This window comes from Leopardus geoffroyi, chromosome C1 (assembly GCF_018350155.1).
Source record: "Leopardus geoffroyi isolate Oge1 chromosome C1, O.geoffroyi_Oge1_pat1.0, whole genome shotgun sequence".
NCBI classification, from domain to species: domain Eukaryota; kingdom Metazoa; phylum Chordata; class Mammalia; order Carnivora; family Felidae; genus Leopardus; species Leopardus geoffroyi.
In genome coordinates, this window is record NC_059328.1 from 55910095 (window position 1) to 55933062 (window position 22968).

The 22968-nt window shown below is 44.0% G+C and overlaps 1 long non-coding RNA gene across 1 annotated transcript; it reads right to left on the reverse strand.

Annotated features, from left to right (window-relative positions):
- Positions 1 to 103: 103 nt before the first annotated feature.
- On the reverse strand, positions 104 to 22726 carry LOC123598040. Its single transcript, XR_006712358.1, has 3 exons — positions 22551 to 22726; positions 22282 to 22425; positions 104 to 1486 (listed from the first exon to the last, which is right to left on the reverse strand). It is a non-coding gene; the product is annotated as an uncharacterized LOC123598040 (long non-coding RNA).
- Positions 22727 to 22968: the final 242 nt, after the last annotated feature.

The window sequence follows — 22968 nt, forward strand, 5'->3', positions numbered from 1 at the left end:
TAAGGCTAAAATTTGAACCCTGATCTGTCACCCATAAAACTCTTGCCATTTATACATTTCACTATAAGATGAGGAACACAGAAATGCTTTATAACAGTGAGAAGACTTTTCTGCACATCAGCATTTATTATTATTTCTAAATCATCCATGAATCTCTCTTGGTCTCAAAGGTGCAAGGACTGGCCGGTAGGGATGGCGCTGATACATCTGTGGGCAAATTGTAAAGAAAACCATCGTGAGTTAACAATTGCTGACATCTCTAATTTCTTCAACCTCAAGAAATACATACCTAGCAAGTAGGGGGGACAGAAGACTTCCTGTTACTGAAGATGTACTGAACACTGGAATCTGGAACTTGATCCCCAGATCAGCTTTGAGGAAACAAAGTTTGGCTGGAATCAAATTGTCAGTGTCTTTGCACTATGCAAACGTGCCTGCAGTGGCCACCGCCATCATCCTCCGGAGTCTGTGGGCACCGCAGACCGTGGTGCACGCGTGGGGGCAGGAGCACCCCCCCCCCCCAACACCTCCATGCTGGCTGCAGAAACCAGAAGCAGATGCTGGGAGAAAGTTTGCTCCCACTTACCCAAACATCATATTCAAAGCTGGCTGGAAAGATTCAGGGAATGTTGCTGGAGATTGGCAACTGCAAGCTGCTGCACCTGAGGTGGTTGCCGGCTCCAGGGTGGATGACGCCGCGGTGCAGGCTCACCAGGCCAAGAAAGAAGCGGCCAGAAGGTGGGTGCTGGTGCTGCTGTGCCCTCTTAAACAAGGAAAACCTGATTCAAAAGATAACTCCTCATGGAATCAGCTCAAGGTTTGAAGCTTGTCCTATAAACCTCAACACCCAGAACCACGAATTGCAAATTTAATAGATCATTTTGTATCAAAAGGTCAATTATGAAGTGCCTAGAATTTTTCGATTGGATGAATGTATTCTCTGGGTTCTGCTATGGCCTGGAGGGTGTTAGCATTTTTTCTGTTGTGATTTTTAAATTTTTCTCCCCTAGAAGTGGATTTCATTTAATGTATCCAAGTCTTCAATTTCTCAATAAAGTAAAAATCTATTGAAAAAAAATTTTTTTTTCCAGTTTTGACAAGTTCTGGTGGCAGCAAACCACCCAGCGGATACCAGATGGTGGCGCCAGAGAGGCAGTAGTTGCTGGAGGGATTCGCCTTGGAGGCTCCTGACAAGAGATCTTGAGCCTTCGGTTTCCAAATGCCCGCGCTTAATTTGCCAGGCGCTCTGCATTCTTCATGTGTCAGCAGCCTGGCTGCTCTTGTAACTCATGGTATTACGAGGTGCCTTGGGGTTTGTCCGTCGCTGGTCACCCAGAGTCTGCCACAGAGACCATGCACATTCTCATGTGCCTCAACAGATGTTAACCCAGAACTTCCTAAAGTGGCATTACCAGAGCTACAGGTGGCTCAAATCTTTGGTTCTCTAATTCTTGGCTGTGAGTAGTTTCTTCCATTTCTCTGGGTGCTATGATGTAAAAAAGTGAGAAATATTAGCCTCATTAGACCTTCACAAATTAATGGGATAGATACCACTGATATCCCCATTTTATATGTGAGAAAATGGAGGCCCCACAGGCTTACTTACTGTACCAAGTTCACAGAGCTATTAAGTAGCCCAGCCAGAGTTTGAGCCCAAACAGCCTAATCTCTAAAATTTCCATGCTTTTGACCCCAGACCAGAGGTCATAAACCCTGTGTATTTGAATCTGAAGAACTTTTAAAGAGACCAAAAAACCAAAGCCAAGAAACTGTCAGAGACAAGGGAAGCCCAAGGAGACAAGATAACTAAATGTAATGTGGTACACTGGATAGGATCTTGGGACAGGAGAAGGACATTAGAGAAAAAGTGTGGAAATTTAAATAAAGTATTAGCTTCAGTTGATAACAATACACCAATACTGGTACATTAATTTTGGCAAATGTACTGTACTGATGTAAGATGTTAGTTGTAGGGGAAATTAGGAATGGTGTAGACAGGAACTCTCTCTACAACCTTCATAATAATTCTATAAACCTAAACCTGTCCTAAAATAAAAAGTTTATTATTAAAAAACAACAACAACACACAAAGCCTGGGATCTCACCTCAGATCAACCAAATCAGAAATACAGGCGGTGAGGCCCAGGCATTAGTATTTTTTTTTTTAAAGCTCCTCAGCAGATGAAAATGTCTCTGCAGGGTTGAGAATCCCTGCACTGCCCCCACCCCCACTGCCCATGGACTCCAGGCAGCTAGAGTGCAGGGATCTTGTCTTACGTGTTTTTATTCCTGTAACGCCGCCGAGCTTGGAGTCTGGCCCTGATTAGTCATTCAGTACACATTTGATGAATAAGTGAGTGAGTGAATGAATGAATGAATGAATATTTTAACTTTTCTCCAGTTCAACCCTGGCATAAGCAGCTCTGAAGAGAAGAGATTACAACATATAATGTTGTCAGGCAAGTCTGTCAGTGGGTACTGATGATTTATTATGAGCAAGCTGCTAGGTGCCAGCCACGGCGGGAAGTCTGGTGGGAGGTGATATCTGTCCTCAAGGCATATTCCATAACGACAGGGGGAGGTCCTGTGGGGTAGTAGTTAAGCAGGCATGGTCTGGAGTCAGGTGGTTTGGGTTCAGATCCCAGCTCCCTCATTTAGTAGCGGTGTGACCCTGGGCATTTTCCTAACCATGTTGAGGACTAAGGGAGATATGAAAATGAAGAAGAAACTGAAGCTGCTGCTGTGTGAACTGCAAACCCAAGAGAAGAAATTGGTAAAATGGAGCATATTGAAGAGTTTTGCTCTCACTGGTTTTCCACAAGGTGTATTTCCAGTCATCAAAACTCCACCTGTGCCTTAGCTGAAACCACCTGCAGAAAGAATGGGAATGGATGCTGTGATGACGTGAGCAGCTGGGGCCATGCCTGGGTCCTGGGCTTGGGGAAGGGGCACAAAGGAGACGTTAGGTGCAGAGGAAGTGGGGTCCTCCTGGACCTGCTGGGTGCTGCCAGGGCCATTGCTCCCTTCATGGGGACACCCCATGACCATTGCTCATGCCGACAGAGCCCTATCTCTGCTCCAAGAACTTTTCCAAGTGCTTCCCTTGCTGAAAGTGCTATAAACCTAAACCTAAAGCACTTCCAAGTGCTTCACAACCTTTTCCTGAAGTAATCATTCTTTTTGTATCACTCCCATTTTATTGATGACGGAACCAAGGCCTAGAATTAGGTAACTCACCCAAGGTCATGTAGCAAGAAAGTGGCAGGACCAGAATTCAACAAGAGGAGTCCGGCTCAGCACCCAACCACTACCCCACAACTGGCAAGAGGGACACAGCCTGGTTTTGGAAAAAAAAAAAAAAACCCAAAAAACAAAAAACCAAACAAAAACCAAACAAACAAAAAACCCAAAACAACCCATCAACTTCAGAACGAGGCATAGTTAGGGGTCTATCTAATCTGCATCTGCAACCTTGGATGTAGCACTTAACCGTTCCAGGCCTCACTTTCCTCATCTGTAAAGTGGACCTCACAACAGGGTTGTTCTGAGGGTTAAATGAGATAATGTATTTAGCCATTCTTCATTCCCCTTCTCCATTCCCAAGCATACTTCCCTCTGTCCCTGTTTAGTGTTCACATTTATCTTTGCTTTTCAAAGCTAGGGAAGAAAAACAGAATCTTCCAGGCCTTGATCTATTCTTCTAATGGAGCAAAAACAAGAGCTGAGTTATCAAAAATATATATGTATGTATACACACACACACACACACACATGCACACATGTGTGTATATGATATACATATATACCCATATATATGTGTGTGTAAGGATGGATAGATAGGTAGATATATAGATACCAAAAATGTTTGAAAGCCTGAGTTAAAGATCCAGCTTTGTCTGTTATAAAAGATCCTTGACCAACATGGCACAGTATATAGAGAAGGCAGTCACCCAGTTAGTGATAAAGCCAAAAGTATAAGAAAGTGTGGCAAGAACCACAATTTCAATAGGGATTCAAAAGTGGGAGCGCTTGGTTTGGTTAAAGGAGTCAGGGCATCCTTCTCAGAGGAGGTGACACTGTGTTGGAGGGGCAGGGTTTGGTGAAGCAGAGGGCACCAGCCTATGACATAGAGAAGATGCTATAGGAGGGAATAGAAGGGGCATGCCATGAAACCATCAGTTGAATGCATCGGTGGGTAGGACGACCTGGTGAACTGCAGCATGGAAATGAACCTGGCCCTGCATCCTACCTGTGTGATTTCCTTTGATCATCTGGAAAACTTAGATTATTATGCTCATTTTACACAGGAGGGAACTCAAGTTCAGGGCGTTCAAGCACTTGCCCTAAAGCACAGAGTAGAGAAACAGAGGCACCAAGATATGGTGGTACCACATGGTTTTTCACACTGAACATATGAAGGTGAGGAAGCATGCTGATGTGGAAAGACAGGCCAAGAAAACAAGAGGACAGAGTTTTGGTGCTAACTGTCCTTTGTGGCCCACAGAGTTATTTATCATAGGTTTAAGTGAGATAACACATTTTTATTTTATTTTTTTAATTATTTTTTTAAGTTTATTTATTTGTTTTGAGAGAGAGAGAAAGACTGTGAGCAGGGGAGGGGCAGAGAGAGGGAGAGAGAGAGACAGAATCCCAAGCGGGCTCCGCACACTGCCAAAGCAGAGCCTGACGCAGGGCTCAGACTCACAAACTGTGAGATCATGACCTGAGCGGAAACCAAGAGTCAGATAGTTAACTGACTGAGCCACCCAGGCACCCCAAGATAATGCATTTTTAAATGCTTTAATGGTAAAGCGCACTGCAATTGGCAAATGGTACCAGAATATGGGGAATCTCATGATGTCTACCTACATTTCAAAAGAGCGTCTAGTACAATAATGCAAACCAGGGGCTTACAACCCCCTCAAAATTGGAGGGTGCTGGAAAGTATATGAACTTTGGCATCAGACAGACCTGGGTTCTAGTTCTCGTTCACTCACTAGCTCTGTGGCTGTGGGCACATCCCTTCTGTGGGCCTCAGTTCCCTTCTCATTGAAATGGAGAGGCTATAGCCAGTGTGGTCCAGGGTCTCATCCAGCCCCGTGTGGTCACGTTCTGGGTCTGCCCTCATCAGACAACACAGCTGGGCTCAGATTAACTTTCAAGCTGGCCTACAGTGACCCCAAAGATAGCCAGCCAATCTCAGAGAAGGAAACCTAACTTTACCATAACTTAGAACACACTTGATCAGACTCTTTGATTGTAAGTATAGTCTATGGGAAAATCCAGGTGATATTAAACATATAGAGTCTATACATAAAATTTAGAGGATGCAAAAAAGTGTAAGGATGAATGTAAAGTTGACCTAGACCTACACACTATTAACTTTGTGGTGTGTGTCAACAAAAATTTACATGTATTGATTTATCCTAAAATCAAAAAAGCCGTATCTAAAATCTAGATCCTCTTCTTTTGTATAATCTTCTTTCATTGGTTAAATAACATAAATATAAATGATACTCTCTACATATAGAAACTAATTTTTTAAAACTCTAGTTAGATTCATTTAACCAATCAAAAATGTTTTTGAAAAATCAGTTGAGCATTTTTGATGCCAATATAAATTGTTTTACTGTTACTGCATTTGCCAAATAGAAAGTAATAGGCCTGTTAGGTTATGTAACTAATTATCCTTAAAACTCATTACAACCTTTAAAAAATCAGTCAAATACATATCTGGCCAATTACACCTGACTCTGCATCTTTAGGAGATATGGCTACTAATCTCAATACTTTATGAAAAGCTTTATGAAAAGCTCACTCTCTCTAAAATATTCTATTCACTAAGACAAATTAATACAAGGCACACTTTTAGGAAGGGGGTAGGTATCTGGTATATCAAATAAGCAGAGCCAAGCTGTCAATGTCTGTCTAAAACCTGTCAGGGGCTGGAATTCTGCAGCTGTCTTCCCTTCATGCCATAAATAATCCACTTCATTCAATCCAAGAATAGTCCAGTGGGTGAGGGGGAGAAGTCATTGGTAGGTAAGACTCGTGAGTGTCTATTGTTGACTGGGACAAGGTAATGCAACAGAAGTTGTATGAGGCATTCGATTACTTGGGCTCCCATTCTTAGTTCTACCTGTCTCAGTCAGGAGAACCCAGGCTCTGCTGTGATAACAAAACCTTCCCAAATCTCAGTGGCTTAACATCATAAAAACTTATTTCTCCCTTAATACTATCATTGGTAGGCAGGTGGACTATGCTCATTTTAGTCACTCAGTGACTTAGGCAGATAGAGGCCTCATTTCAACGTGTGCTTCTAAGAAATGTGGCAAGTTCTTAAAGCTTCCATCCAGAAGTGCTATATGCAATTTCTACCCACATTTGATTGGATAAAGTGAGTCACATGGCTACATCAACTTCAAAGGGGGAAGGGAAGTGGAATCCTGCCATGTCATGATCATCTTAGCTGTTAAGTTGACTGTGTGACCTCGAGCCAGTCATTTATACTCAGTCAGCCTCAGCTTCAGTACCTGTGGAAAAGAGGGGTACCTGGTCTCTATAGTCATTCGTTCATTATTCGTTCAGTCAGTCAAAGTCAGTCAGTGAGTGCAATGTTCCGGGTAGGAGTCCAAACTCTGGAGCCAGCTTAACTGGCTTCATCTCAGCTAAGTTACATACTACCTATGACATTAGGCAAGATATTTAATATCTTCTGGAGTCTGTTTCCTTAGGAAACATCATGGGGAAGTTAATAATACCCAGTTCATAGAGTTGTTGTGCAAATATAATGCACATAACATATAAGCTAAATAGAACAGGTAAAGTACTTAGAACAATCCTGGGCACATCGTAAGTGTTCTGTGTTTGTTAGTTTTATTGTTGACCCACCCATGTAGCCATTTATTCAATGAATATTTATTCAGAGTCTTCCCTAGTTATTTTTGAAAGCTCTTATGAGTCTTGAAGGGGAAAACAGATGTGAGTCCATGTTGCAAATGACAGGGTAGCCACAGAGAAGTCTAAGAGGAAGGGGTAGCGTTTCGTAAGGTTGGATTTATCTTTTGCTTCCACTTATTAAGCACCTAGTATGTGCTAGGCTCTATTCTAAATGCTTTCATAGTGACCCTAAGAGGTGGTCTTATAGATGAGGAAATTGGGGCTTTAGGAGGTTAGGTGACATGTCCCAGGCCCCACAGAGGATGAAGGGTGGGGCTTTAGTAGGATACAAAGCCAGGATGTGGTCAGTTTTGCATGAAAGCCTTTGTTCTTTCTCTCAAGCATGTTATTAAGGATCATCTGCTCATCGTTTAATCTGCTCATTTCTCTACTAGACTGAAAGCCCCTCAAAGGCAGAAGGTGTTACCCTTAATTCTTGGTGCTCTTACTTGCCCAGAACCATACCAGTGACACCACGGGGTGGCCATTAGGAGGAGGAGAAGGAAGAGAGAGAGTTAAGCCAAAGATCAGAGTCTTGGATTTAAATCCTACTCCTACCCCAGCCCCTGCCAAAGCTGGCTAATAATCTTCAGAATGTCTCTTCTTCTCTGAGACTTTCATTTCTTGACTGTTAAATCAGTTCCACAGGACTTTCTGACCAGGCTTCACAGCCCCAGTCTTCCAACACTTACAACTTAATAGATACTTGTTGACTTGACAAGAAGATAAAACCACACTAAAAGACTACTTATTATCAATTTTAGGCCATTTGGCTTTTCTTTGACACACTTCAAAGTCAGAGAAGAAAAGATATTATCTAAGACATTACACATCTTTTTTCCCCTGGAGCATAAATTTTCATTTACGTCAGATTCTGCCAAAGAAGGGGGGGAGAGGAGGTAAGAGGGGAAGGGGACACAGCCAAGGCTATGGAGTTCATGAGCCCTCATGCAATGTGTCCAGAAGAAATTTCTCCAAGCCAAGGCCCTCTTTGGGTAAGAAAGCAGACTCTGCCTGACCTCTGGAGAAAAGGGCCCCTGGAGATAATGTTGTGGGGTCATGCACTTCCAGCTTGCCAAGGCAAAACACATGTGCTGTAAACACAATGGGCTCAGGCTGAACCAGTCCTTCCTGCAGATACCAGCCTGCAGAAAACACACTTTGGGAGCTGCTGGTCAGAGGAACGCCGTACGTGCTGCTCGGCCCGGGAGTAGTCACAATGGCACAGCAAGTAGACTTGCTCGGTCCTTGAGCAATGAGGGATCGGCCAGAATCCTGGCCACCCTGGTGTTGGGGTCTCCCCTCAATGGTTTTCCTTTCCTTCACTCACACAACACCAGCCACTATTCTCAAGCGTCTACTAGGTGTGCTAATTGCTCAGCATCGTGTAGAGCTTAATTCTTTTAATCTCACAGGAGCCCTATAAAGTAGGTACCTTTCTCTTCCCCATTCTGCAGAGAGGACTCCGAAGCCCAGACAGGCTGTGTCACTGGCTGTTGTCTCACTGCCAGGACTCTAACCTTCTAACCCAGGACCCGTCGTCTAAGCCCATCCCTGAGGTTTCTTCTAGATGAGAAGTCATGGAGGGGAGGAGAGACACACACTTCCAGACCTAGCCTCTCTTCCCTGAGTGACAGTGCTCATTCTTCAGACCCTCCTGCCCATCTCCTCCACAGGGAGGCTCCAAGGACGCTGGGCTGCCTGTGATTTCCTGCCCTGGCTGGACAAAGACGCATACAGCAACCTGACTTCCTGGGAAACTTTAGCAGCCCTGGTTTTCCATGGGCTGAGTCATTGTAGCTTAGCTCAATGTTCTTAGCTGGAACAGTCATAGGAAAGTGTCTGGAAACTCCCCCATGTCTTATCGACAAAAGAATTTGTTGAAGACAATTCAGCTGCATTCCTCAGCTTTCTCAGACCTCACCTTGCCCTGGGAGGATGAGAAAGGCCGGGAAGGTATGAGGGTGAAAATAAGCCCTGGAATTAGGAAGAGCTTTGAGTGCCAGCCCAGAGAGCTGGCAGCTCCTGAAAACACACCACAGCTGGCCTGTGAGGACCCAAAGGCAATGAACCTCTGTCCACTGCTGTACTTCCTGTGGAAAACTTGCTGGTCCCTACCCCATACCATCCATTCAACTTGTCATCTGATACCAAGTGCTTAATATGAGCAGAGAACTGAGTTAGGCACTGGTGATTGTAGAGGAGCCCAGTGGTTAATAGCATGATAGGCAGATCTGGACTCAAAATTTGGATCTACTGCTTACTGGCTGTGTGACCTTGGACAGGATATTTAGCCTCTCTGAGCCTTGTTTTCCTATCTGTCCTTAGACTTCATGAGTTTGTTGTGAGGACTAAATGAGATAATATATATGCTCAGCATAGTGCCTGACACATCATAAGCACTCAAGTAATCATATCTATTACCAAGTCAAAATAATCATGTTATACTTTCAGTTCCACAACATTCTTGGAGCACCTGGTATGCGTCGGGACTGTTTGGCTCTGGGGGAGGTGGAAAGAGAGAAACAGTCCTTTCAAGGAGCTCATAGAGAGAGTCCATTAGTAAATTATTATAATAGTATGAGGGAGATGTAGCAGCAGAAATACATAAGGGGTGTTAAGAGAATAGAAGCATATAAGAAGGGTCAGTACAGATTTCTGGAGGTGATGCCTGAGTTAGGTACCCAAGGAGAGTAGGAACTTGCCAGGTGAAGAGATGGAGGGCCGAAAGGCCATGGCAGTGAGGAAAGGGCATTCCGGAAGAGGGGACAGTTTGAGCAAAGGCTTATTGCAGTACTCAAGATGTAGAAGGAATTATCTCAAGGGAAGCGGAATGGTCTGGGACAGAACTCGGGGCTTGATGAAGGGGAGCTGGGTTCAAGATTATTGTCCTTCCCTTTCTAGCAATTCACATTTGGCAGGTCCTACCCCTCAGAGATGTAGAGAGAGATAACACTAGCTACTTAACAGGGTTAGCTCCTCGCATAAATGCTGCCATGCTTGCTCAGAGACAGGTATGTTTGCGGCTGTGTCTTTTGCACTCCAGCAGGGCCCCAGGTGACTTGGGATGGGGTGACTCGAATACCCCAACACTTCTGGGTCCTCAGAAGGGCATCATACTAGCTTACTTAGCGGAGCACTCACTGTGTGCCAGGCACTGTGATAACCCCAGCAGGGTCATCTTCACGGTGGAGAAGCTAAGCATGATCGTTATCTTCTGCATGTATCCAAGCAGAGGGGGCTCCCAGCACTTGGAAAATCCTGGGCAAACCTGAATGAGTTGGTCACCCAACAAACAGGGACATAGAAATTTACCCAGACATAGTTTTGATGCTCAATTTGGCTGAGCTGGAATTTTAATCCAGGCCTATTTGCCCTCAGCACCCAAGTTCTTAACCACTGCTCTATTACTTCAACCCATAAACGATGTCCTTTCAAAACAGAGTCATCGCTGGGTTCTGATTCATTCCCAAACAGACTGATGAGTCTTTCTTGTCTCTAAACAGACTAACTCTCCTTCCGCACAAGGGGCCTGGCATTCAGTTCTGGGCTGTGATGTCCATATTTTGAATACTTCAAATATCGTCCCGTGAATAGACTGTAAACAGAGAGGCAAGAGGGAGGAGGAGAGGAAGGGTGGGGGGAATAGGATGAGACTTAGCCACCAGCACCTGTCCTCCCGGGACCACAGCCGAGTGCTGTCTCAGGCTCTCTGCCCCCGTCCCCTAGCCTCTCTCCAGAGCTGGGGGCACCAGATCCAAATATTTGGCTGGCCCACCCTGTGAGCCCTGCAGTTGGACAGCAGCTGTGAAATGAGAGTTGGGGAGGGACCCTCAGCTGAGCAGAAGCCATCAGGACTTTTGCTGTCTTTTCCAAAGCACATTTTAAACCAGCAGCATGGTGTGAGACTGGCGGCCCACAATGAAGCATGAACGGGATGCCTGCTGGGCGACAGGCAGGCGTTATGACACAAGGGCCAAGTATTATTTACTCCCTGGGAACAGGTGCTGCTCGGGACTCGCAAGCCTTTCTTGCCGGACTCCTCTGCCCACATATTCCAGCCCTTGTCAGAGACAGCTCCTTCCAATGCCCCACACGGCCCCAGCCCTCAGCACTGCCTCATTCTTGGCCCTTGGAAGCACGCAGCTCAATGGCGCCTGGAAGATGCCAGCAGTGGGCCGGCTCCTGTCTGGGACATGTGCTTGCTGGAATCAGCTTGTTTTACATAAGCTGTTGGCACAAATGTCAGGTGATAACAACTTTTCGGCCCTAGTTAACCTGCAACCACCTTATCTGTGCCCACGCAGATGTAACAGAGGCAGCAAAGGGAAAGTCATGGAAGAGGGAGGGAGAAAATACTGCCTACAAGTGTGTTTGTGTATGAGCAAATTCACCTCTGGCAAATGCCCTAGGCTACAAACCACGATTGACTTTTCTGTTGGAGGAGAAACAAACAACCATGCAGGCAAACTCCAACTACCACCAGCTGGCCTTTCCTCCCCTGATTATACGTTATTTCCTTAAAGCTCTGGTTGGTAAACATTGTAAGACTCTTTTGTTGATTCACAAAACAATACAGAAGTCAGTTAAAACATTTCTTTGCACAGTTTGATTAGGGACAAATAGAGAAGGGGAAGTGAGCAGACGGCCTGGAGGTCTTGTTTGGCTCATGAACTGGACCGCATGCTGCATTCACCTCATGCCCTTCTTTTCAAACCCCATGACCCTCAGAACTCATCAGTGCCAACTGTGAATGAGCTCTTGGGCCCAGTGTTGCTGAGAGGGAAAAGTGCTCCCAACCTGGAAGTGGCGGGATGACAAATAGACAGATAGTCCCAACACAGGCAGGGTCACAGGGTCATGAGTGAGGGATATGCATGCTGTGGTTTCGAAGAGGACAAGATTGCATATGGTTGCGAGGAGCTTGGGAGAAGACGGTCACTCGGTTTCCTGGTTCAGACCCTTGCTCTATCTCCTGGACCATAGAAACTGTGTCTTCACTGGCATCCTGCCTCCAGGTTTTCACCCATTCCAAAGCACCTCACATTCTGCTGCCAGAAGGGTCTTTCTAACTGAAAAATTGGACAGAGTTCTCCATTCATTTAAAACCCTTCCTTGGCCCCCATCACTCCAGGAAGAAGGCTAACGTGAGCCATCATCATCTAGACGCTCCCTCCCTCCCGGCCTCATCTCTCAAACCCTTTTAACTCCAGCAGTGGTGAGCCTTGCATCATTCTCCCTTCCATAGATTGCCTCCCTGAATTGATCTATTCATCCTTCAAGACCCACCTTCCATATGACCTCCTCATAACATCAATCATGCTGTCTTCTGTGTTATCTCTCTTGTTCTCATTTAAATTATTTGGATTCTAATACTTTATTTTCATACTAATGTTTACCAAGAGCCTGGAGCTTCTTAGGGCAGGACTCATGCGTAGTTCAAGGCTGTCTCCCCGGCATCCAGCCCAATAACTGGCACTTAGTCATGCTCAACACATGTTGGTATCCTCCCTTTCCACCAAAGGAAAGCTGACATCCTGCTTACGGCTGGCCATACCTAATGTCTTCAGCACCTACCTCCCCCTTTCTGGGCTTTCCTTCTGTAGTCCTCACCACAGCCTTTTCTAACACCTTATGTTCCCTTCACCCTCATCCTCAACACTTTCTTCCCATTGTCCCCCCCCCCCAAAAAAAAGAAAAAAACCCTTGTCTCAGGACTTAGGGGAAGATAATTTAAACTCTTCCAATGATTTAATTTGATTTGTTCTCTGACGGCAGCTTCCAGCCTGTCCCTCATTCCAGAGGTAGTAAAGTACTCCTCAATCTGGTAGGTCAGGGAAGAGGGCCAAAAAACATAGGTGGGGGGAGCAATTGATTTTATTTGATCATCTTGTGTCTCTCATATACTAGCTCCTTTGGCCCCACAATAACCCTGTGAACAGGGTATTTTTACCTCCATTTTATTGATTAAGACGCTAAAGCTCAGAGATAGCAAGTGACTGTTCCAAAATCACTTAGCTGAGAAGCAAGGGGGCCAGGCTTTCAATCTAGATTGTCTTATTCCAAAGGGCTTGTTCTTTTCACTGTAATGTGGAGGGAGAGTCTGTGGAGAAGGAGTATCTAATGTTTCCTAATCAACCTTCAGCCAAAAAAACCAGAAAGCCACTGTTCTAATTATTTCTTCACCTTACAAATCCCAGGTTGAAATCCCACTTCTTCCAGGAGGCCCCAGTTTTCTCCAGCTGCCTGGTTAGGAATGCATCCTATTGCATTGCACTGGTCTAAAGTTGTTTCTTGTGTATGCATCTTTTCATCCCAACCCAAAGGCTGGAAGCATGTTCCCCAGACAGGATCTAGGACAGTGCCAGGCACATGAGAAGAAGCCAACCAGTAAGTCCTTTTATTCCAGACAGTTATTGATTCACAGAGGCCGAGAACACTCAGTTCCACTTTCAACTCCTTTTACGACCTTGGACAAGTCACTACCCTTTCTTTGGATTTCAGTTTCCTAACCTCTAAAGGAGATTGGACTAGCAAGATCTCTTATAATATCTAACACTTTATATAGAGTTTACTCTGTGCTAGGTATGCTTCCAAGTGCTTTCTATCTACTAAATCATTTAATCCCCACAACAACCCTAGGAGGCAGCTACTCTTGTGATCTCGTTTTATAGAAATAGGAAACCAAAGCATAGAGGGGTTAAATAACGTTCCCAAAGCTATATAGTCAGTAAGTAGCAAAGCCTGGATTCAAAGCCAAGCTATCTGCTTCCAGAGTCTATGCTCTAATCATTACACCATACCTCCTCTCCTAGATATCTTTTTAAGATGTAAATGTATTATGGGTCACCTGTGTGGCTCAGTCGGTTGAGCTTCTGACTCTTGATTTTGGCTCAGGTCATGATCTCCTCGTCATGAGACTGAGCCCTGTGTTGGGCTCCACATTGAGCATGGAGCCTGCTTGGGATTCTCATTCTCTCTCTCTCTGTCTGCTCTTGCCCTACCGCTCGCATTCTCTCTCTCAAAATAAATAAAAATTTAAAAAAAGAGATGTAAATGTCTGCTCATTTATTCCATAGCCATCTGCTGACCTACTCTGTACCAGTCACAGGTACACATTGTGATGGGCCCCAGAGCTACAAAGCCCAATAAGCTCCTGATTTCGCCCTTGGCGTCCCCATGGTGCAGTGAGGGAGAGGTAGCCGAGTAACCACAAGCGATTCTAGGTGTCCTGAATGTCTGTACCAGCTTTGGGACAGGCACATTCATCATATGTGTCCCCCAAAGTAGCCCTACATTGGATTTCTCAGTACTTAACTGTTTTATTTTCTCATGGATTCACATTATAACTCAGAGATTCTCTGTTGGGAACAGAGATTAAGCACTGCTGACCTGTGGGTACCTCTGACCTGTCATCTGTAAAGCAGTTTGTTGGACCGAATTTCAGGCCTTATTCCAGGGCCCCTCCCAGTGTACCTCCAGTTTTCGCTCTATCCTCATCACCCAGCACCACCCTCCATACGACTTTCTCAGTCTAGACTGAAGCCTCTGTGTTCCCACAAGCATGTCGCTGTCTCGCCCTCCCTCCCTCGTCTCTGCCTGTTACAGCCCCACTCATCCTCTTTGGCTCATCATAGAATCCACCTCCGTGAAGCCTCTCTTGATTCCCTAACCAGATGCAATCACTCCCTCCTTACCCTTCTGTGCAGAGTTCAAGTTCCTCACAGGCTAGAACATGTTTTATAGGCAATTTCCCAAAGTGTGCATGATAGCAATTCCTGGTACAGAGCAGAAACTCTGAGGCACAGTAGAAGGTACAATTAACTTGGCTGCAAAGTCCTCATTTCTAGCCTCTTTTCCGCTATTTAATACTTACGTGACGTATGACAAGTCATTAATTTTTTTTAGTGTTTGTTTCTTCTGACTAAAGAATACAGAAGAGTGTAAAGAAGGTCTAAATTATCCATAATTCCTACCATTCAGCGATAACCACTATTGTTCTTTTGGTATATTTCCTTCTTTTCTCTATGCGTATAGCAAACATGGAAATAAATACTCTCTAAATATTGTTTTGTAAATGTCTTCACTTAATATTTTGTGAATATTGCCTTTGATAAAAATCTTTTCTATGGAAGATTGTTTTAAAAAGTTATTGAGGTATAATTTATGTACAATAAGTGCCCCCATTTTAAGAGTATGGTTTGATGAATTTTGACAACTGTGTAACCATTACCACAGTCAAGATTTAAAACATTTCTATCATTCCCCAAAGTTCCTGAACACCATTTTGAAGTCAGCCCTCATGTTACTCCTGGGTTTAGGCAACCCCTCATCTGTTTCTACAGCCTGATTTTCAATGACCACTCAGTGCTCCATCATGTGGGATGCCCTAATTTGTTTGGCTGTTTCCTGACTGTTAGACCTTAAGGATGGTGTTTAATTTTTTCTTGTAATAAATTAAAGCCCAGTGAGCAATCTTTGATCATACATGTGATTCTTTACTTGGGATAAATGCTCAGACCTGGAATTGTTGGATCAAAGGGTATGTGCAGTGTTAAGGCTTATGATAAATATTTGGGCCAGTCACTTTTAATCCTTCTGCATCTCAGTTTCCTCATTTGGAAAATAGGAATTAAAAGTTCCAACCCCAAAGACTTGTGAGGATTACATGAAACAATCTATAAGACACTTTGAGTAACTAGTAAACTGATCCACAAATCCTTGGGAGATGAGTAGAAGGAAGAGTTTCTCGGATGGATCTGAATCCTGACTCTCTGCCTCTTTTCTACGTGTTGACCTTGAATAAGGTACTTACCCTTAGCAAGCCTCAGTGTTCCCATTTGTCGAATGGGAATAACAGGGTCCGTTCTCATTGGGTTCTTATGAAGTTTAAGTAAGATACTCCACATGAAGAGCTTAGAATAATTGCTAGCTCATAGCTGCTCACTAATTTGCAGTGATTAGTTCCAGCCAAGGTTCTTGGTTATAACTAAATAGTCACCGACTCTGGTTAACTTAAGGAAAATAGGAAGTTACTGAAGGGATATTGGGTGGCTTACAGAATCAACAGGAAGGCTAGAGAACCAGGCGTGGAAAATGGGCAGGAACCAAGGTAGACTGGGCAGTTGAGAACATAGTCCAGCCTTGCCTCTGGAACTGTCTGGTTGTGACCTGTGGCTGGTATTGCTGCTGCCAGACACCCAGACTGTGTGACTGTGACCATCTCGGCCATCCCCCTGTCTTTGTGCCACTTGCTCCCGATTTAAAGTTCCAGATGGAGGCATCTGAATGGCTGAGCCCAACATACAGATCAGAGCCCTGGCTATCAGGGAATGGGATGGAAAATGCCTGCCTTTTTTCCGCTTTCTGTAGGGGGAGGAAGTTTCCTGCTTCTTCCCCAAACTCACAGAATGAGAGCATTCCCTGAAATGGGAGGCCTACTCAGATGCTGGGTAGCTGAAAATGATGCTATTATTTTTAATAATGTGATGACTGAATAAATATTTAGTATTTGCATTTATTCTATAACTATATGCTTGATGCTATAGGACATACATTTTAAAGAAACTTCTTGATGAATGCTCTGATAAAATATACAGCAAATTTGCACATTTGGATAGTGTCATATTGGGTTTTCTTCCCATGGGAACAGGTCTGCACAACCTCTTGGTTTTAAGGCGTGTGTGTGTTGTGGGAGGTGACGACAAAGAATGCACAGGAAGAAGGTGGACTCTGATGTACTGAAAATGAGCACTCTTGATCAAATATTTAAATTCCACTGTTCATTTCCTTTTGGTTTGATTTAATTTTTTCACTAAAAGTGGTGAAGTACAGTCAGTTATATTGAGGTAGACAGTCCCCAGGTAAGGGTAACCTGGGGCTTGTTTGATTTTAGTGGGGATGAGTTGAACACAGTCAACAGCTGATTTCTGTTATTTATCTTTTCAAAGCTGTGATTTATTCAGCCCTTACTGGGAATTGCCTTATTTACTTCTCACGATCATCCTGTGGTGGGAGAACTGAGGCTCAGAGGGTAAGGGTAGTTTTTTCGAGGTCACACAGATAGTGAGTGAAAAATTTGGGATCTGAAGCCAGGTCTGCTTGCATTGAACCCAAATCTCTTAGGTACAAGTGTAGCAAAGTAAACAGCATGCACATGACTGTGGGGAGCTGGGGCAAGCCACTGTGTAAATGGACATGTCGGCCAGGTGGACAGAGCATGAGGACCAAGGGTGGGAGGTGAGTTCCCTGTTAGTCAGCTCAGACACACAGAGCAGATTCCCAGGGCCCCAGGGCCTCAAGCTTATGGGTGGACTAGCCATTCATACAAGGGATGTTTTAAAAATTTGTTTTGCCTTAAAAACTCTTTTGTTGTAAAAGATTAAATGAATATATGCATCTGTATCTAATATCCCTGTCTCTCCTCCCCCATCTTGCCAGGCTACTAATATTACCAATTTTTATACATCCTGCCAGAGTTCTTTCTATGCATTCACAAACATAAGTAACTATGCATATATCCTCATATTTATAACATAAATGGTATCATACTATGTGCATCTTTCTAACATTTAATTTGTTCACTTAAAAATACCTCTTGGAGATCCTTCCATGATGGTATATATGAATCTACCTCATTTTTAACAGTTTCATAATTTTCCATGGTGTGACCATTATATGAATATATTATAATTCACTTAACACCATCTATTAAAGATTTGGGATGCTTCCAGGGCAGCTGGGTGTCTCAGTCTGTTAAGCACTCGCTTTCGGCTCAGATCATGATCTCACAGGTCTTGAGTTTGAGCCCTGCTATCAGCACAGAGCTTGCCTCAGATCCTCTGTCTCCATCTCACTCTGCCCACACCCCCATCCTCTTGTGTGCTCTCTCTCTCAAAAATAAATAAACATTAAAAAAAGGAGGGGGGGGCCCTGGGTGGCTCAGTTAGTTAAACGTCCAACTTCGGCTCAGGTCATGATCTTGCAGTTCATGAGTTTGAGCCCCGCATTGAGCTCTGTGATGACAGCTTGGAGCCTAGAGCTCCAAGATTCTGTGTCTCCCTCACTCTCTGCCCCTTCTTCACTTGCACTCTGTCTCTCTCTCTCTCTCTCTCTCTCTCTCTCTCAAAATAAAATAAATGTTAAAAAAAATTTTTTTTAAAGATCTGGGATGCTTCCTTTTTTTTTTTTTTTTTTTAGCTATTCTGAACAAAATTGCAGTGATCCATAAATGATTTTTCAGCTTCTGAAAACATATTCAGACTGATGGCATATATCAACCTATTTCACTGATTTATAGGTTTGTAGGTGTCTGTGATTTGTAAACTCAAGGAGAAGATTGCAGGTTTAACTTGGCTCCAATCACTTCCCCAACCCCACCTCTCCCAGACAAGCGATCTCTGACCAGCCCCCTTCCCTTGAGTTAGTCACTTTTTCCCTGTTAACTTTCAGTCTGTATACATTTTGATCACTGCACTATCACTCTCAGATATAATTGTTTATACCCTTGTGCTTTTCCATCAGATTGTGAGTTCCTTGAAAGCAGGAACTCTATTTTCTTAGTTTCTAGGCCAGCGCCTGGCACATGGTAGGATCAATAGATATTTGTGAAATTAAGCTGAACCCATGCTTAACACACCACCAGTCCCCTCAAGAACTTTAAAGGCATGGTTATGCTCTGTCTTGTACCACATCATACATATAATCTGTGTACAACATGTACACTATCATAGAGGAAATAAACTGCCCTGTGAAATACTTGAATTTACCAATGATTAGAAAATGGATGAAATCCTTTTTTCTTGATCTAAAGAAGAGTTGTTATTAATTTTCTGTATTAGTTTCCTGTACCTACTGTAACAAAGTACCACAGACGGGGGGCTTAAACAACAGAAATTTGTTGCATCAGTCCTGGAAGCTAGAATTTCAAAATAAAAGTGTCATGGGATTGCTTCCGTTAAGGAAGGATGTGTTCCAGGCCTCTCTCCCTGGCTTGTAGATGGCTGTCTTCTCTCTATGTTTCTTCACATTGTCTTCCCTCTATGTCTTGTCCAAATTTCCTTTGCTTAGAAGGACACTAGACCTATTGGATTAGGGCCCATCTTAATGACCTCATTTTACTTGATTACATCTGCAAAGTTCCTATCTCTAAGTAAGGTCACATTTTGAGGTACTGAGAGTTAGGACTTTAACATATGCCCACTATGAATTTGGGGATGGGGAGACACAATTCAATCCATAACATTCTTCTTTTGAAAATTATTTTTAAAATCATGTCAAAGAACTCTGATTAGGAGTCTTCTGGGGGTATAAAAATTAAAAAAAAAAAACCACAATCGTCTTTGAGTATGTGATTTGCACAAGACCAAGGCTGGTGAAATATTCCCTTCCCAGCCAGGAATTTGAGGGTCACCCCCCACCCCCTGATTCTGGCCCCATAGCATCTGGAGCCCAAGCTCTCTTCTCCCTTGAAAGCTGGAGGTGCTCTACTTCCTGCAAATTATACTGCCAGCCGTTCCCCATGGTTTTGAAAATATTTCTCTGATGATATCAAATCTGAGCTCCTGTGACTGATAAAATGTTTTGATTTCACAAGAGTTTGGTTCTTCAGGTATTTTTTCAGCTCAGGATAAATCTGACAGTCTAGCTATGTGTCATCTATATGCACTTTATTTAAGATGAGGCTCTATGATGGAGCCTAGCTTTAGATCTAAGGGGAACTCCTGCCCAAGGTATGGGTTATGGGCCCCTCCTCTGTGGCCCCACTCCTGGGCTTCTCTCTGACCCAGATCCAATGCAGATATAATCATCTCCCTTCATCTGTCTCTCCCACTGTACTGTCTGTCTCCTTCACTGTGTCCCCTTAACAGCTGACAATGGGCATCTGATTTTTCTGAATTAGTCAACAATACCAAATTGCTTGTGTAGGAACCCCACCTCTGAGACAGTTCATGGCTTTGGCAAACTAGGCCAACTGAGGGGAAAGGAGCAAGAGAACAAGTCTGCAGCAGGAGTCAAGGGAAAGTGAGGGGAAGCCTGGTAGAAATGGACACAGAAGCTTCCCAAAATGTTCATGGATCTACCCATCCATCCACCTACCCACTTACTCATCCATCCACCATCCACTCATCTAACCATGCACCTACCCATTCACCATCCAACCATCCATCTATCATTCACTCATCCACCCATCCATCCATCCACCATCCATCTAACCATCTACCAGCCACCTACCTATCCACCATCCACCCACCCACCTACCTACCCATTCATCCATCCACCATCCACCCATCCATCCACTCACCTATCCATCTACCATCCACCCACCCACCTACCTACTCATCCATCCACCCACCCACCTACCCAATCACCCATTCATCCATGCATCCATCTATCCATCCGCCCATCCATTCAACAACTATTTCTAAGCACTTGCTATTGGCAAACATTCTATAGGGCACTAGAAATGATAGAGTGAGTAAGGCAAAGTCCCTACCTTCTTGGAGCTGACATTTTAGTGTGGATACAAACAAAACTCAAAGTAATATACAAATACTGTGTCTGGCACTATAATACTATATACTATACACATGAGATAAAACCCAAAGTGTTCTTTTAGATAGGGTCTAAAGGGAAGGCTTCTGAAGAAATAATACTTTAGCAAAGACCTACATGAAGTAAGGGAGGAAGTCACATGACTGTCTGGGGAAGAGCATGCCAGGTAAGAAGAAGAGAGATGCAAAAGCTCTGAGGCAAGAATCGACCAGTACCTTAGAGCAATAGGAGGAGGTCCATGAGGAGGGAATACAGGAAGTCAGCAACAAATGATGACAGCTTAAAGAGCTGATTCTCTTCTAGGGCTTTGAAAAATGTCTTAAGCTGACATTTATTAAGAGCTTATTATATATCAGACTTTGTTTTAAAGACTTTAGATATATTAACTTATTTATTTCTCACAAAAGAACATTAGATAGATACATAGGTAGATCATCATCCCTATTTTATAAATGAAGAAATGGCACCAACATTAAACATCTTGACCAAGCACATGCCTAGTAAGTGATGGAGCCCAGATTCACACCCCAAGCACACTACATAACCAGTAACCACAAAAATTGAATAGAGCCTCAATTTTGGTTAGTGCACACAGTAACAACTGTACCGCTCCCTCATGTGCTCCTCCCCAAGCACTTCAAGGAACAGCAAGTATTCATTCATTCACTCAACAAAGGGAGGTGTTTGTTAGCCTCACTGTGTACACATAAGAGTACTGGGTGCACAGGAAAAACAGGAAGACAATTTTGTCAGGAAGGCAGGAAATCGAAGAGGCAATAACTGGGTACTTAAAGCCATGAAGGAGAGAAGAACAGGATGTTATGAAGACACGGAAGAGGACACATATCCATGCTTGAATGGGTCAGGAGTTGCAGAAGACTTGCTAGAGAAAGGCGACCTGGGGTTAGGTCATCCTATGCCCCAGGGGACAGGCTGTAAAAAAGTCTCTTCCTCTTCTTTTCTGGAAAAAACCTTGCGTGCAGCAAGCCTCATTGTTGACCTATCAGTATGTAGCACTCACCAATAAGTCCATTTTTTACTGTTCACTAATCACTAACCACTATTACTCCCCTTCACTAAACATGCCTGCTTTCCTCCTACCCTCCTGCCCATCCCTACCCCCAGCTGGGCTGTCAAGTGTTGGAGCAGCTAAAAAGGGACTCCTTTCCTTTGGGGAAGGGCTTTAGTCACTGATGGCAAGAGGATTTCAGATGTGACAGCATCTTTTGCAAGCCCCCTGAAGTCACAGGATGAGGGCAGCTCATGATGAGGATGAAGAGGGGGTTGGGGAAGGCCATGCCTACTCATCAAGCTGGTCCTGGAAGAGAGACAAACAGGCAGGAAGGAACCACGAGGCCTTGGAAGCACAAGAAAGGAAAAACGACAGCAGAGTCCAGGAGAACCCCCTTGGTCTGGCCAGCCCAGAGGCCTTCTATGCCAACAGTAAATCCTGGGGTGCTGCAGCCCACAAACCCTGGCCCTTACTTTCTTCCTCGGAGAGGAAAAAAAAGGTAAGGAAGTGGGTAGCTCTTAGAAGACTGTTATGATTTCAAAGTAAAAAGGAGTTGTTTTTGAAGTCTACCCAGAGATACAGCCAGGTCCCAAGGGGCTGCATTTGCGGTTCCAGTAAAAGGAGCGATGTTGACATGGAATTCTTGGATTGGCCTCATTTCATGAAAAACAAGCTGCCAAACCAAATGGGAAATGGAGTTCAGCAGAGAAGTATGTGCTGACTCCCCTCCCCCTCACCAAACTTGGCTTCCGACAACAATCAGCACACGACTTAACGTTCTCTAACCAGAGTTCTAGCATCAGGGAATTTTGCTGGCAGATCCCTGGGTTCACAGGACATACGGTTTGCTCCTGATGGGCTATTTCTTCCCAGCACAGTCAGCCTGTGCCCATTCCCTGTCACTTCTCAAACTTCCTGTTCTTTAATGGAAAAAAAAAAAAAAAGCTAGGCAGAGAAATGATTGGAACCAGACCAGTGGCCCTAAGAAGGTGTCCAAGAATCCAGAGATATCTAAAGAAGCTTCATACTTGTAGTTCCTACTCACCATGTCCCAGGGTAGAATATCTGCCACTTTTCACAGTCTGCTTCCATGGTTAGAAGTCAGGCCAGCTTCCTGTGCATCAATCACTGGAGATGGAAGATTAATTCCATTCCTACTTTATCAACCTCCCGGCTCTGTGACCTTGGACGACTCGCTTAACCTCTTTATGCCTTGGTTCCTTCAGCTGTCAAATGGAGATAAAAGATCTATATTGTAAGGTTCCTATGAAGATTAAATAAAAGCATGAATACAAAATGCTAAGGCATAGTGTTCATGCACATAAGCCCTCAATACATTGTAATGGTTCTTTTTTATTATTAATATCAGTCAATGTAATTAGTTAAGATTCTTTTGAATATAAAAAGTAAAACGAGGACTGAAATCTATGTCAAGAAAAAGATAGTGTGGGAGAGGTAGAGTG